Genomic DNA, 13975 nt, shown 5'->3' with positions numbered 1-13975 from the left:
GAGGCATTTTGAGGCAGCCAACCCAGAGGAATTGGGTTCTCAGAAATAAATACGTATTTTAAAAATATTTCCTTACTTCCTTAAGGACAGTGCACGGCAAAGAGCAAAGCTATGCACGTGTGATGTAAAAAACACTCCATATTATCTAGCAGTGTTATGAAATTTAAGATTATCTGGGGCTCGGATAACACATTTATGTCCATTTTATCTTTAAGCTTGGGACTGGGTATATGGTTCATTGGTAAAGAAATCCTAGCTATGTTCAAGGCCAAAGTTCTCAGTGCATGTCTTGGGAGACTAGAAATATGGGCCTTACTCTTCTGTTATCTGTCATTCTCTTAGTTTCCTTAAGGTAAAGGAATCATAAAACTATCAAGCTGCCTTGTTCTGTGTGAGTTATCTGTTTTCTATGTTCTTTACATAGTGATACAGATATATATTGGTTGCTTATGGTCAGGAAGATTTGCTGACCTTTGCCTGTGGAAATTCCTAATTTATTTCTTACTTCTACTCGTTCTTGCCTGATATTTCCTGATCTATTTCATCTACCACTATATCTAATGCTAAGCTGGCCTTGTAGCAATGAATTCTACTCATAATTATTGAACACAAATCTATATTGATTGAAGTTATTTCTACTTTATGGAGACTAAGATCTTCTGAATGATTTAGATAATAAAGCTGTTCTGATCAATGACCATTAACAGTAATAATTACTGCCTATGGATAGAAATCTGTGTAAGCCACTAGGTAAGTCCCTGCAGGCTGGTAGTAGCTTATTTCCAACAGTAGCAGATTTGGGGTGCTCATCCTACACTTCAGCTGAGTATCTCCAAGTAGGCAGCTCTGGCTCCACATGTGGTGTGGAAGTAGTTTGTTTATCACAAGTGCTACAAAAGCCTCAGCTTGGGAGGCTCTGCTTTAGTAAATGCATTTTTTCTGTACTACAAATACAGATGTCAGTGGTTGGAGGCTGTAAGTAAAGACACCTGGTATCTGTGCAGCATGCAATTTTCAGCTTAAAAGGAAACATGCCTGATGAAGAATGATACTGTTTTGTTGTTCAAGTAATATCTGACACTGCTAGAAGTATATCAGTGTATTACCAACTGTGCCACACCAGCATGCACAACACAAGAAAATTCCACTCCAGAGATGCTGCTCAACAGAACCAGGATTTAAACTACTTTCCTGCTTCAGTATTCCCTGGAGCCAGTTGAGATCTCAGTCTAGTACGGCTTCTTTGGTGGGTTTTGATTTTTCAATGTCTTATACACAGAAACACATCTAAACTGAGGAAAAGTCCCAAGGGAATGTCTGTGCTGAAGTAGTTGTGTAAACCCAGAACAGGGATCTCTCTGACTCCTAATACTCCCCAGACATGCTAATATGCCTAGAGGACTGATGTTAGGATCCTGCAGGGGTTGGAAGCCAGAAGTTACTGACAGATGGAAAAGTTCCAGCCATCTGTGCATGAGGTAAGAGTTTTTGCTTGGCATCTCATCTTAAGAAATGGAGATTTAATAATTTTATTTCCATCAGTGGCATGTACTCCTGGCTACTCATGCACTTTTAATACTCAGACTGACCCTCTATATTGTTCTCTGTTTATGAAAGTAGAAAAGTTATGAGAGCTTCTTTGTACTGCAGAAAGGACACTAAGGGATAGGAGAGTGGGGTTATTGAGGGGTCAGTGCATTTCTTTTTCCTCACAATGAAATTTAACAGCTTAAACAGAATAATTTTTTTATTGAAATTTTTGGGATATACCATTTCATTAACTACTTGGAAGGATAAGTACCTTAAACTAGCTTAATTTGCTTAATGCAACAACCTGTATCTTAATTATCTTAATCTTAATCTTAACACGGTTAGTACTTCATGAATTTTATCTGCAGTGGTGTCTTTCCCTTAGAGGTAGTGCATTAATCATGCACAGGACAGCTTGACTAACTTGATTATAAAATTGCTCTTGATGATAGATTTAACCTTCTTCACAACTGAAGTTTATCAGTATATTGTTTTGATCTCTCAAGTGTAGTGTTAGTGTCTTTTTCACAAAGTCTAATTTAGTTGGTTGACATAAGCTGTGTCAGAGCAAGATACTCATCATCTTGGCCAGTAACTGAAGCACAATCTAATGCAAGAAAAAAATAGAAATTCTTACAGTTAAAATGTTATAGCTTTATAACTGAACTATCTGAACTTAATTGAAAATCCTAGATGAGAGAGTAAAAATGTTGTGCCATCTCCCACTCGATCCTAGAATATCGAGTCATAGTTCAAAATCCCTTTTGGCTGAGGTTTGCTATATACTGGGCAATGTTTACTGTTATAGTGCAGATGCAGTTTATTGCTGAAAAAACCCCACACTTGCTGAAACAGTTTGTGCTGGATATCTGAGTGAAATAAACTATCTTAGAAAAAAAAAAATTCACCACTCTAATATTGGCTATATAGGAATTTTTACTAGCAGAGAAATTTAGCACCAAAAGAAATTCTACTAAGCTAGTAAAAGCCTCTCTGGCAAAACTGGCCCATATTGGGACATAACCAGAAAGCCTAACCTTCCCCTTCTAATTACCACGTGCAGAAGTAACCACCCTTATGGTATCCACCCTGTTCAGGAGGGAACTTAAGGGGGAAAATTTACTTGGCACCTGTTGCAGGCAGAGGCAAGCAGAATTTCAAATCGTGTTGGATGTTAAGGTACCCAATGAAAGAGTGTTACACAATCAAAGGTACCCAATGAAAGAGTGTTACACAATCAGCTCATATATGTGTGTATATATATATATATATATGTATGTATGTATGTATATGCACACACATAGGTACAAAATGCTTCACAGTAATGATTAATCAAAACATTAAATTGAACTGTGTACAACATTTATATATAATAAATATATAATAATGAAATTACTGTAAATGTTATGTTTACCATTATGAATCTAACTCTCTTACATGATAAAGAATTTGACAAATTTGAGGACTGTTGAGAAGGAACTTCTGAGTTACAGGTAATGCTCAAAAGCATATTTGTTTTTGTTTTATGTGAAATATAATAATGACATTGTAACAGACATGAATAATTTCAAATAAGTTAGGGTTTATATTACAATGAAAAATACATTGTGAAAAGGGAAAACAAGAAAAAATAATTACCTTGTAAGTAATTTAAAGGTACTGTAGGGAAATAATCATAAATAAGGAAGTTGTGTAGCAATGAAGTAAGTCAGAGCTTCCTTGTGATTGCTTGTAGATATTCAGAATGATGACCCTCCTTTTCCTTGCCTCCATAAAACTTTTTTTAGCTTTATCATACAAACATCATACATATACAGGACTAGAAGGGGATTCAATAAATCACATTATCCAAACAATTACATTCAGTGAGGGTCTTTAATAACTGGAGTATTATTGTGACTGTCAGCACCCCATGCAGGCATGCTCTGTGCTACATGGAGCTGCTTTCAGCTGCCAAGCTGCTGCTCTGGCACTAATGAAACTGCTGGGTTCCCAGGCTGAGGTCAGTACCCTGCTACTGCCCTCCTGAAATGTGTCTGAAACCTCTTCTTCATCCACAGCTCCCAGGAGGGAGAGAGAAAGGAAATCCACATCGGTTTTAACAGCTGCCACTGAATAGAGGAGAGAGTTATAAATAAATGGAAATAAAGAATGAGGGCATGTGGCTGAAGCCATGACAGTCACTTTTTGGTGTAGCAACAGATAAGCAGTGCTCTGAGTGACAAAATGTCAGTCTGAATATGTAGACACTGTGATGATGTCAAAAGAGTCTCATTTGAATTGGGATTCAGGAGGATCCTCTATTTAAATCCTGTCTGAACTACTGACAGGCTGCATGACCTTTTACAATATACAGAGCTCCATGGGTCAAATTGGTCTTTGCTGCAACTAAATTGACTACAATGGAACTGTTCTGTGACTGAACTTGATTTCTCAGACATCAGTCAACACAGCTGGTTCACTGAATAAATGAAAGGAAGCAATCTTAGATGTCACTGGAAAACAGATGCATCTGAACTGAGTCTTTCACTTTTGGCAAAACTGGACCAGAAATGCAAAACTGTTACTTAAAATGCATAAGTAATTGCTGATAGTGGATTCTTGATAATGAAACTCTCTGAAGGTAACAAAGGTGAGAAAGTGCCATTGTCTTTTCTAAAGGGAATGTAAATATCACATTTAAAACTTGGAAAATGATGGATGCTTCTCTGAGTATTCTGGTATCGATTGCTTTTTAAAAAAAAATTAATAATGACAAATGACTCAGGTATTTATGCTGAGTCATTTACATTACAGTGCTACACACAATGCTTCTTCCATAGAAAATGCTTTTAGAGTCAGATAACAAAATAATTGTGTTATTTTATAAAAGGTAATTGTTATAAGAGTGTCAGGGGCAGAATGGGAGCTTCAGACAAAGTTTATTGGGAAGACCCCCTTGCCCTGTTGAGTCACAAGGTGCAGAAAGAACCCTCTTGCTTTCTGAAATCCTTCTCTAAAAGGAGTCTGGGTGGAGCTGGATCCAGTCCTATTCCCAGACTTTCAATGGTTTATTTCTAAAGTATTATATGGTGTAATTGAGCCTTTTTACAACTTTGTCCCACAGGATTAAAGATGGCAAACCAAATACATTTATATGAATAAGTTAGGTAAGAATTTAAGAATTTAAATTAATTATGATGATGAAAAGACAAAAAGACCTTAATCAGAATTATTTCCAGCACAGTATAGGTAGCTAGTACTACATAGTATAGTGCACTATGTATTGAAGCAATATTGAAACAATGATATTAAAGCTAGCAAAATAATTATTATGGAAATTGATGTTACTCACTCACACAATGTCTGTGGGCAAATCTCTTGCTCAGCCTCGAGGATTAACCTTGAGGGGCGTCCCCACCCAAGGGAGGAGTCTCCCCACACAGTCAGAAGGGGTTTGTTAGAAAACCCTGCCATTAAAAAGAGGGACTGAGCTTTTGTAGTACAAAGTGATTGACTATGAGTCACATGTCTCCAGGCTACATTATCGGTACTATCACTTGTTGGCTCCTTTACCAGGAACTCTGCCACATCCTCAGAGGTGCCAGTTTCTGCTGGGAAACATTGCTCTTCCTCCGAATGTTCAATTTTGGGATTGCTAAGTCAGGCTGGTCTCAGCATTCTTCACTACAGTGTGACTTGCATGAGCTGTGAACCTCATGAAGTTCAGTGAGGCCACGTACAAGGTCCTGCACATGGGTCAGGGAAATCCCAGGCAAAGGACAGGCTGGGCAGGGGATGGATCAAGAGCAGCCAGCCCAGGGGGGAAGGACTTGGAAGTGTTCAGAAATGATAAGCACAACAAGACCTGGCTGTGCATGCTCCCAGCCCAGAAAGGCAAATGTATCCTGGGCTGCACCCAAAGCAGCATGGCCAGCAGGTCAGAGGTGAGACTGCACCTGGAGTTCTGCATCCAGGCCTGGGGTCCCCAGCATAAGAAGGATGTGGACCTGTTAAGGTAAGTCCAGAGAGAAGGCGAGCAGGTGGTTGGAGCACCTCTCCTATGAAGACAGACTCAGGGAGCTGGAGCTGTCAGCCTGGAAAAGAGAAGACTTCAAGGCACCTTCCAGTACCTGGAGGGGAGCTACAGGATAGCTGGAGAGAGATTTTTTTATGAGTGTGTGTAGTGACAGGACAAGGGGGAACAGCTTCAAATGGAAAGGTTTAAATAGGTTTAAATTAGATATTTGGAAGAAATTTTTTACTTCAAGGGTGTTGAGGCACTGGAACACTTTGCCCAGGGAAATCATAGATGCCCGTCCCTAGAAGTGTTCAAGGCCAGACTGGATGAAATTTTGAGCAACCTGGACTAGTGGAAGGTGTCCCTGCCTATGGAAGTGGTGATCTTTGGAACTAGGTGATCTTTAAGGCCTCTTCCAACCCAGGGTATTCTGTGATGCTGTGAAATGAACCAGACCAAGAATGTGTTTTCAAGCCTTGCAGAAAGACTTCTGTGTCTGTGTACCTGTGTCACTAAGTGTGCTGGTCCTGGCTGGAAAAGGGTAATTTTCTTCATAGTAGCTGGTGGTATGGGCTAAATGTTGGATTTGTGCTGGAAACAGTGTTGCTAATTCAGGGATGTTTTTGATTTTGCTAAGCAGTGCTTATACAAAGTCAAAGCCTTTCTGCTTCTCACCTCACCCCACCAACAAATGGGCTGGGGGTGCCCAAGAAATTAGAAAGGGGACACAACCATGACAGTAAACCCCAACAGACCAAAGGGATATTCTGTACCATATGGCATCATGCTCAGCACATGAAGCTGGGGAGAGAGAAGGGAGGATTTTAACAAGTAGAAAAAAAAAAACTTGGCAGAATTTAAGAAAACTTGGAGAGGTGACACTGGTACACTTTTTCATTTTTTCATGCCAATTTAGTAATGAGGACAATGGAGTTGCTTCTTAAGACATGATTAAAAAAGAGATCTGAAAGGGTTTTCCAGTTCATCCTATTGCTTCAGAGAAGAATCCACTCTATCTAATCAGCTCCTGACAGATATTTGTTCAATCTGACCTTGAAAATTTGCAGTTATGCTGATTCTTCAGATCTCTCCAGTCAGCTACTGTGTCACATTTTTTATAGTTCAAAAGCTTTTTGTAAACTATAACTGAAATATTCAAGTTGCAATTTAAGACTTTTACTTCTTACCATATCAATGGACATGAAGAACACTTTGTATCTCTCCAAATGCTGGAACAGGCTTCCTGGAGAGGTGGTCAGAACCCAGGCCTGACAGTGTTTAAGGGGCATTTGGACAATGCCTTTAACAACACACTTAAACTTTCAGTCAGCCCTGAATGGGTCAGGCAGTTGGACTGCATGGCCATTGTTGGTCCCTTCCAACTGAAATATTCCATTCCATGTTCTCATTGTGTCAGCCACCATTATATGCAAGTCAAGTAATCTGTTTAAAGGCAAGCACTTTGAATTAAGTTGAAGGTCTCATTGACTGTGCTGAACTTTGATTTGGGACTTTAGAGTCTATGGCTGTAACGATCAGGTAGCAAATCTCAACTATGCACATAGTTCCTAGTACTTTAATGTAGACTCTGTAGATGTGTTGTCTTTATTCAAATATACATGACTGGGGGAGAAATCATAGAATGGTTTGGGTTGGAAGGGACCCTAAAGATCATCTGGTTTCAACCCTCCTGCCAGGGGTGGGTACACACTAGATCAGGTTGCTCAGAGTCCCATCCAGCCTGGTCTCAAACACATACAGGGATGGGGAGTCCACAACCTCTCTGAGGTAGATTTTATGAAGACACAGAGAGGGTCAATCCATAAATTTCTGAGAAATCCATGAATACTTTATATGGATGAAATAAAAATCAGAATGCCACATTTTTTCATTTATTTTTCCACAGGCTACTGAAAACTTTGGAAAATAGTGGAACAAAATAGTTCCAAGAAGATTTAGGGTGTTAAGAATTTCTCAATAAATCCTTTATGATCAAATTATACTCATATATATATTATATATATAATCATACTAAAAAATACTCCTAATGCTTCACTTATAATTCTAAAATAAAAGATTGAAAAGTAGGTCATTTCACTGCTAGAAAGCCAAGACTGGAAAATACAGGTTTATTATACACCAAAAAAAAAAAAAAGTGGAAAAGACAAAAGGAATAGCTGTGAAATTTGTGCACTGTGCAGCAGGAAGCAAGTTCTGAAGCTTTCTGGGTTTATTTTTTATTGGGAAGAATGTTTCAGGATAAAATAAATACATTACATAATAATACAAAAGTAGATCTGCTAGCATTAACAGACCAGCAGGATGACTGATAGGCACACTCAGAAACACACGAGATTATGGCTAATGCTTGAATTAGTGCAACCCCTATGCATTGCTATCAATGCAGTCACTGCAATCAGCTAGAGAGTAACTGCCCATCCCCTAATTCTGCTGGATCTGCTTAGTAGTTATGACTTGGATTCCTATTCCAGACCTTATTTCCTTTGACATCTGCCATGAAGACCATGTCATGTTTGAAAATGCCTCTTAGGTGGATCTCTTAAGCCTCTCATATTAACCCAGTTCTTACAAACTTAAATGCAATTTCCAAATTTAAAAAAAAAAATCTATTTCAGTGGCACACAGATACTCTCATGCCTCATAGTCAGCATCTGAAGTTCCAAAGGCAAACGTGGAAGCAAAAGTATTTAAGGTATACTGGATCTCTATGTGTATGTGTCAATATGTTTGACTTCTGGACATTGCAAACTACCAGCTTGTTTACAAAGCAACTTATTAACACACACACACACACTGAAATTCTCACACTGCAAACCTGGTGATTTTCTGAGCATACTAGCCTTGAGTTGCATGGCTTTTGTGAGGGAAAAGCCTCACAGTGCACATCAGCTACAGAGAAAACCTGTGCATGCACACTGTCTGGGTTCAGTAGATGTTTGGAAGCTTTCTTGGAATTACTGCACTGCACTGGCTGCCAAACATCTGGAAGTGAGAAGAAAAATGTAGAAAAGTGGCAGGGAAGAAAATGACTAGCAAAAGCAGCTGTCTCCCATAAAAAATGGTAGTCTGCCATTCTGGGCTATAATAGGATTTGAGAAAGGCATCAATCTGGGACATAGAGCACAGTGTGTTTAAGAAACTTCAGAAATTGTTTTCCTTCAAAGGACTGTAAAAAAGGCCAGTGAATCTGAAATCAGTCTGAAAAAAGGATATTTAGTGAAATGCGTGACTAAATTCAGTGCAATCAGATTATTAACTTGAAATTTAAAAGTTTGAGTATGAGCTCTAAGAAGTTAGCCTCTTATGTGAGCATAAATATCTGAGCAATGATATTCCCCATTTCCAAACTCCTGACAGCTTCTCAGTTTATAAAATCCCCAACTTTCTCTTTCCCAACCATCTGTCAACACTCCTAGCTTTTCCCTTGATAACTTCTACATTGTAGTTGTTCATCACACTAAAATCAGCACAAAATCCAGTTACTACACAGTCTTGAACCTTGAATATGTGCATGTATAAAAAAATAAACTTCTTGTAATATAAAGTAAATAACTCAAAGAATACTCATGTGATTACTGTATTTATATTTAATTAATGGCAAGCACTCAGTATTTAAAACTATGTAAAGATGCTGCAAAAATTCCAGCCTCCTGCAAAATGCTGTAGGTCCTTACTAAATATAAGTTCAACTTGTTGTGCCCTTGAGAAAATGCATGTATAACCTGTATAATATCCTCTAATATATTAAAATATATGGATCTGATATTTAGATAAGGGATATTTAGACACATGCAATGAGCTCCTAGCCTGAAGTTCAGGATAAGGTTTGCTTTGCCTGAGGCTAGCTGCCTGGAAGTTGGGTGTTTTAGTCTGCTGAACTAGTAATTCACTCTGCTCCAATCAGTGGGGAGGGAGGCACCATGAGGAGACATTTCTAGGTAACCACCCTAGGAGAGGTGTCCAGGGTACAAAGCACAACCCAAAAGTCGAGGTGCCTGCTTCCCTCCACTGACTGTTGGAAGAGCACAGAGGACTTGTTTTATACAGCTGAGGTGTGGGTGACACAAGGTTTGTACACGAGCACAAGGGAGGCCCTAGAGCACAGAGAGCAGAGTTTTGGGACACACATTTGGCCAGCATGCAATAGTGTGATGAACCCTGAGAGGCTACAACAAGATGGCAATCAATCAGGCTGGAAAATAAAGTAGGAAGTTGGATAGAGCTGTAAAGCAGAATGCTCATACATGTTGTTTCCACAGTTAGAGCCCAACAGGGAGCTTGATAGCTAAACAAAACCTGCCCTGGATCAATGACTATTTTAGGGAAGTCTGTAATCACACGGTATTATTATCAGTATAAAACTACATGGTCTGCAGTTTGTGTTGGCTAACTTAAGCATTAATAAGAATATAGGAATTAAAGAGTGAGAAAATGGGTTTTAAGAGAGGAAATAAAAGAGAAAACTCAGTTATCTGGACATTACAATAGCATGTAAGTGTACATTTAGTGTATTATAAACTGTGATGAGTGGCATTAGCAGCATTTTTGGGTAATGGAAAATCTACTTTCCTTCCACAGATTGCTGAAAAATGCCCACAGCATTGCTACCTGAACAATTCTGAAGAGAGGAGGAATGAATCAGAGAATCAAAGAATGGTGGCTGTCCTGGCTGCCTGAACAGGTGCCAAATTCTAATCATTTCAGTAACTGCATTAATTTCAGTTTTCAATGTGTTAGTTTCAGTTGAATCATACCAGAGACTAAGGTGACTTCCAAATTATTTTCTGGAGAAAGTATTGTCTGAAGTGACTCTTTCTTAAAATAAGAAAAAAGTTGAAATAAATGTTAGAGTTTTGGAAACTCATCCACCATCAAATCAGAATAACACTCTAAAACAGGGAACCTGTATGTGGTTATAGTCACAGGGAAGGATGGAAATGACACTTGTGTACAATACAAACAAAAGCAATAAAAAAAGGACTGATCCTTAATCTGCAGTGAGTCTGCTCAAGGGCAAGAAGAAATCTATCTGTTTAGCTAAATCAGATGAATTTACCCACAGGATTTCCTGTTGAGTTACTGCATCAGGCAGAATCATTTGTTTGGCATGTTATTCTTGAAAAATTGTTGTTATGAGCTATCCAAACTCCTTCCATTTATCTTTCTGATAAAAGCCCTCAGCTGTCAGGTAGTGGGATGTCTGGCACTTACAGACTTATTTCACTGCATAAATACTTACCAGAAAAAAGAGAACTGCATGCAGACAGAATACTGTAATATTCCCTGAAGAAAGCTTTTAATCAACAGCTTCAAAAGAGTGCTCTGTTAATGAGCAACTGAAATGTTACAAATTCAGCCAACAGCCTCTATGTTTAATTTAGACAGTCTTCCTTGCAGCTTGAGAGCACAAAAGACCAGTGTCAGTGGCCTGTAAGCCTTTGCAGTTGCTGCCCAGTGGTTAATCATGGGAAAGAAAAGCTATTGCAATTTAATTAGCTGAAGGGTAACTTCTAGGTAATACTGATAAAATAATCAGCTAGAGGCCAGTGAACAGCTGGCATGAAAATCAGACACCATAATGTCTGTAAAGTTTGATTTTTATTCTCAAAACAGCTTTATTCCCAAAAAGCCCCCCAGCCCACTCCTCTACAAAATAATGTATTGCTTCTTGAGCCCATGTTTTTAGGCTTGTTTGAATTCTGCTTGCTTGGCTGAGATCAAGGCAATTCCTGGCAGCTGGATTTCAGCATATTCATTAAAGGCAATACTGTATCATTGCTTTAAAAAGATAGTAGATTGTAAATAAACAGTGAACATGATGACTGTACAAAAAGCTAACACAGCACTAAGCAGCAGTTTAGCCAAAGGCAATTTCAATTGTTAATGTTTACTGTGGGATGGTTTCAGCAATTCTGAAGGTCTTTTTCCTGAGCAGTGCTGTTCTAATGCTTAGCTCCTGTGGCCTCTTGCTCTGGGGCTGGATCAGCCTGTAACAGGGTAGTTCTTCCCAAGTACTTCTGTAATCAGCTGATCATGATAGTGTGTTGTGCTGATATAACTTTTTCTTTAGTTCAGAAGAAATACTTGTGTATACAATTGAAAGAAAGTCCTTTCAAGATCATGCTTTCTTTGCTCATACCAAGATTTTCATCTTAGTTTAGAATTACAGGAGTGTTGGCTTCACAATGTTGTGTTCAGCCCCAGTGCTGACCTATGGTTATACACACATCAGGTATGCACAAACAGATTTCTTCTTTATATCACTGCTACCACATGGAATTGTTTAATAAAGTAGAAATGTTACTCTAGAAGCAACAAGCTAGATCTATGAGTGCTGGCACCAGCACCAGCTGAATCTTTTTTCTGTGGGGCAGAGTCTCTCCCATGTGTGAGCTGATAGTGCAGCACCTCCTCAGCTGGTGGTTCCTGGAATCTCTTTTTCTTTGAGATGTGTGTCATTTGGTTGATGTTGCACAGTAATGAACATGGAAACCTTATTTCCTCAGAAAACCAGTTTGGAACTGTATAATTCAGACTGTGCATTACCACTGGTTTCAATGGAGTTCTTGACAAGTTTTAAGCTTAAAAACCAAAAGTGCCATTTGGTCCTTTTGCAGGCACCTTTTTAGGAGGGATGCTGATCTAAAATAGCTACTTAGTGTGAAATACAAAGCCCCCATACTTAGGGTGAAATCTGGAATCTGGATTTCAAAGAACTAGATTTTCATCTTGAGACCCTCACCTACATAATCCACTCAGAGGCTCTGTGGCATCTTGGAATTAGCAGGCAACTATTTATCTATCATGCTGATGACAAGGACATAATTTATATAGAACTTTCTTCTTTTAGCCTTGGCCTTTCTATTCCATTGTTGCTTGATACTGGATACACAAGCACTATGAAGAAAGGTCTAATTTTCTCCATCTGGAAGCTGAAGATAATACTAGCTAAACTAGAGGGATATTGTGAGCATTCCATGTTATAATAGCTCATTTCTAAATAATCTCATTGTAATAAAATTGTTAAAACCATTTAAAAAGTAGTGTTTTATAAAAGTTTAGTGGTGAATATTTACATATTCAGCTTCTACTGTTAGAACACTAGTATATGTTTTATTTTGTTGCATTTTTAGCTGGTTAATAAGATTTCTTAATTTAGAGTTGCATCTCTCTAATGGCCTTTGCTGGATGCTAAATTTTAGATTACATTTACATATGAGACACTCCTATTTTGTTAAGTAGGAGACATGTTATGTGGATAATCAGTTTATCTTAAGCTGTAATTCTATGTCTAGCAAGGATTCAAATTTCTAGGATGTATAATGGGTTAGTGAAATCTGGTAAAGCATCTTTGAGATAAATCCCAGCATATGAGATCAGTTAGATCTAGCTGTAAAATGGAACAGAAGCTTAATTTTAATTTTCATTTGCACAGTTTGGTGCTTTACATTTTTCTTTTACAACTTGACAGAGCTCTATCTGAAATTAAAAAAATGCAGGAACTGGATGGATCTTTTGAATATGCATTAACTAAATGGGAGAAACAAAACTAAAAAAAAGAAGTAGCTAGTTTTGTGTAAGGTTAGATTTTCTATTCCATGGAAACTAATTTGACTCCAATGTAAATCCTCTGGTGAAAGGATGTGCATGCTTTGCAGCTACAAGATCCTTCTTACACAGGCTGTGTGGGCACTAAAATAGCCCAGGCACCAAAGTAACAGTAACAATTTCAGTAAGAGATCTACCATTCCATATGAGGTCAAGGCATCATTGTGAAATTAGGAAGCATCTGGTTTCTTGGTATTTAGGTTTGTATTTTAACCTTTGTGTTAACAACAGCGTCACTTTCATTTTTAATTGTATGCAATATATCATGCTTTGGGTTTACTATTTTTATGCAATTACAGTCCTTGTGACAGAAACTGGACAAGCCCAGCTGCAGGACTAAGCTGCTGTTTAAACACAGAGCTTACAAACTGGCAGTGCAAACGTTTTAAGGCAATCAGTGCAATTTCATGCTGAACTGCCAAGGGAGTAAGAAATTTCCTATATACACAAAATATCCCCCAAAAGTTATACATTTAAAATACAGTGGATTTTTCTGAAACTAGTCCATGTTTTGGAGTCTGAGAAGCTAAATCTCAGAGCCTTGTCACACTTCAGCATCTGAGCCAGCCCAGGAACTACCAACAATCCCCGGTGTCCTTTAATAGTCACGGTGGATTTTGTCACCTAAAATCTGCATGTGACTGATAAGGTTTCAGGGGGAAGGGAGCAACACTTCTGACAGCTCTCGAGAATCACCTCTGAGTAACAGGACCTTGGCAGTTGCAGGAGACAGTTCATCCTGAGCAGGAGCATCCTCAGTTCCCACCATTCTCAATCTCTTCCTGTTGATCAGAAATCCGCAGTTCCCCACCCTTT

This window comes from Molothrus aeneus, chromosome 5 (assembly GCF_037042795.1).
Source record: "Molothrus aeneus isolate 106 chromosome 5, BPBGC_Maene_1.0, whole genome shotgun sequence".
NCBI lineage: Eukaryota > Metazoa > Chordata > Aves > Passeriformes > Icteridae > Molothrus > Molothrus aeneus.
The sequence above is the reverse complement of the archived record's forward strand: the minus strand, read 5'-3'. Positions refer to the sequence as shown.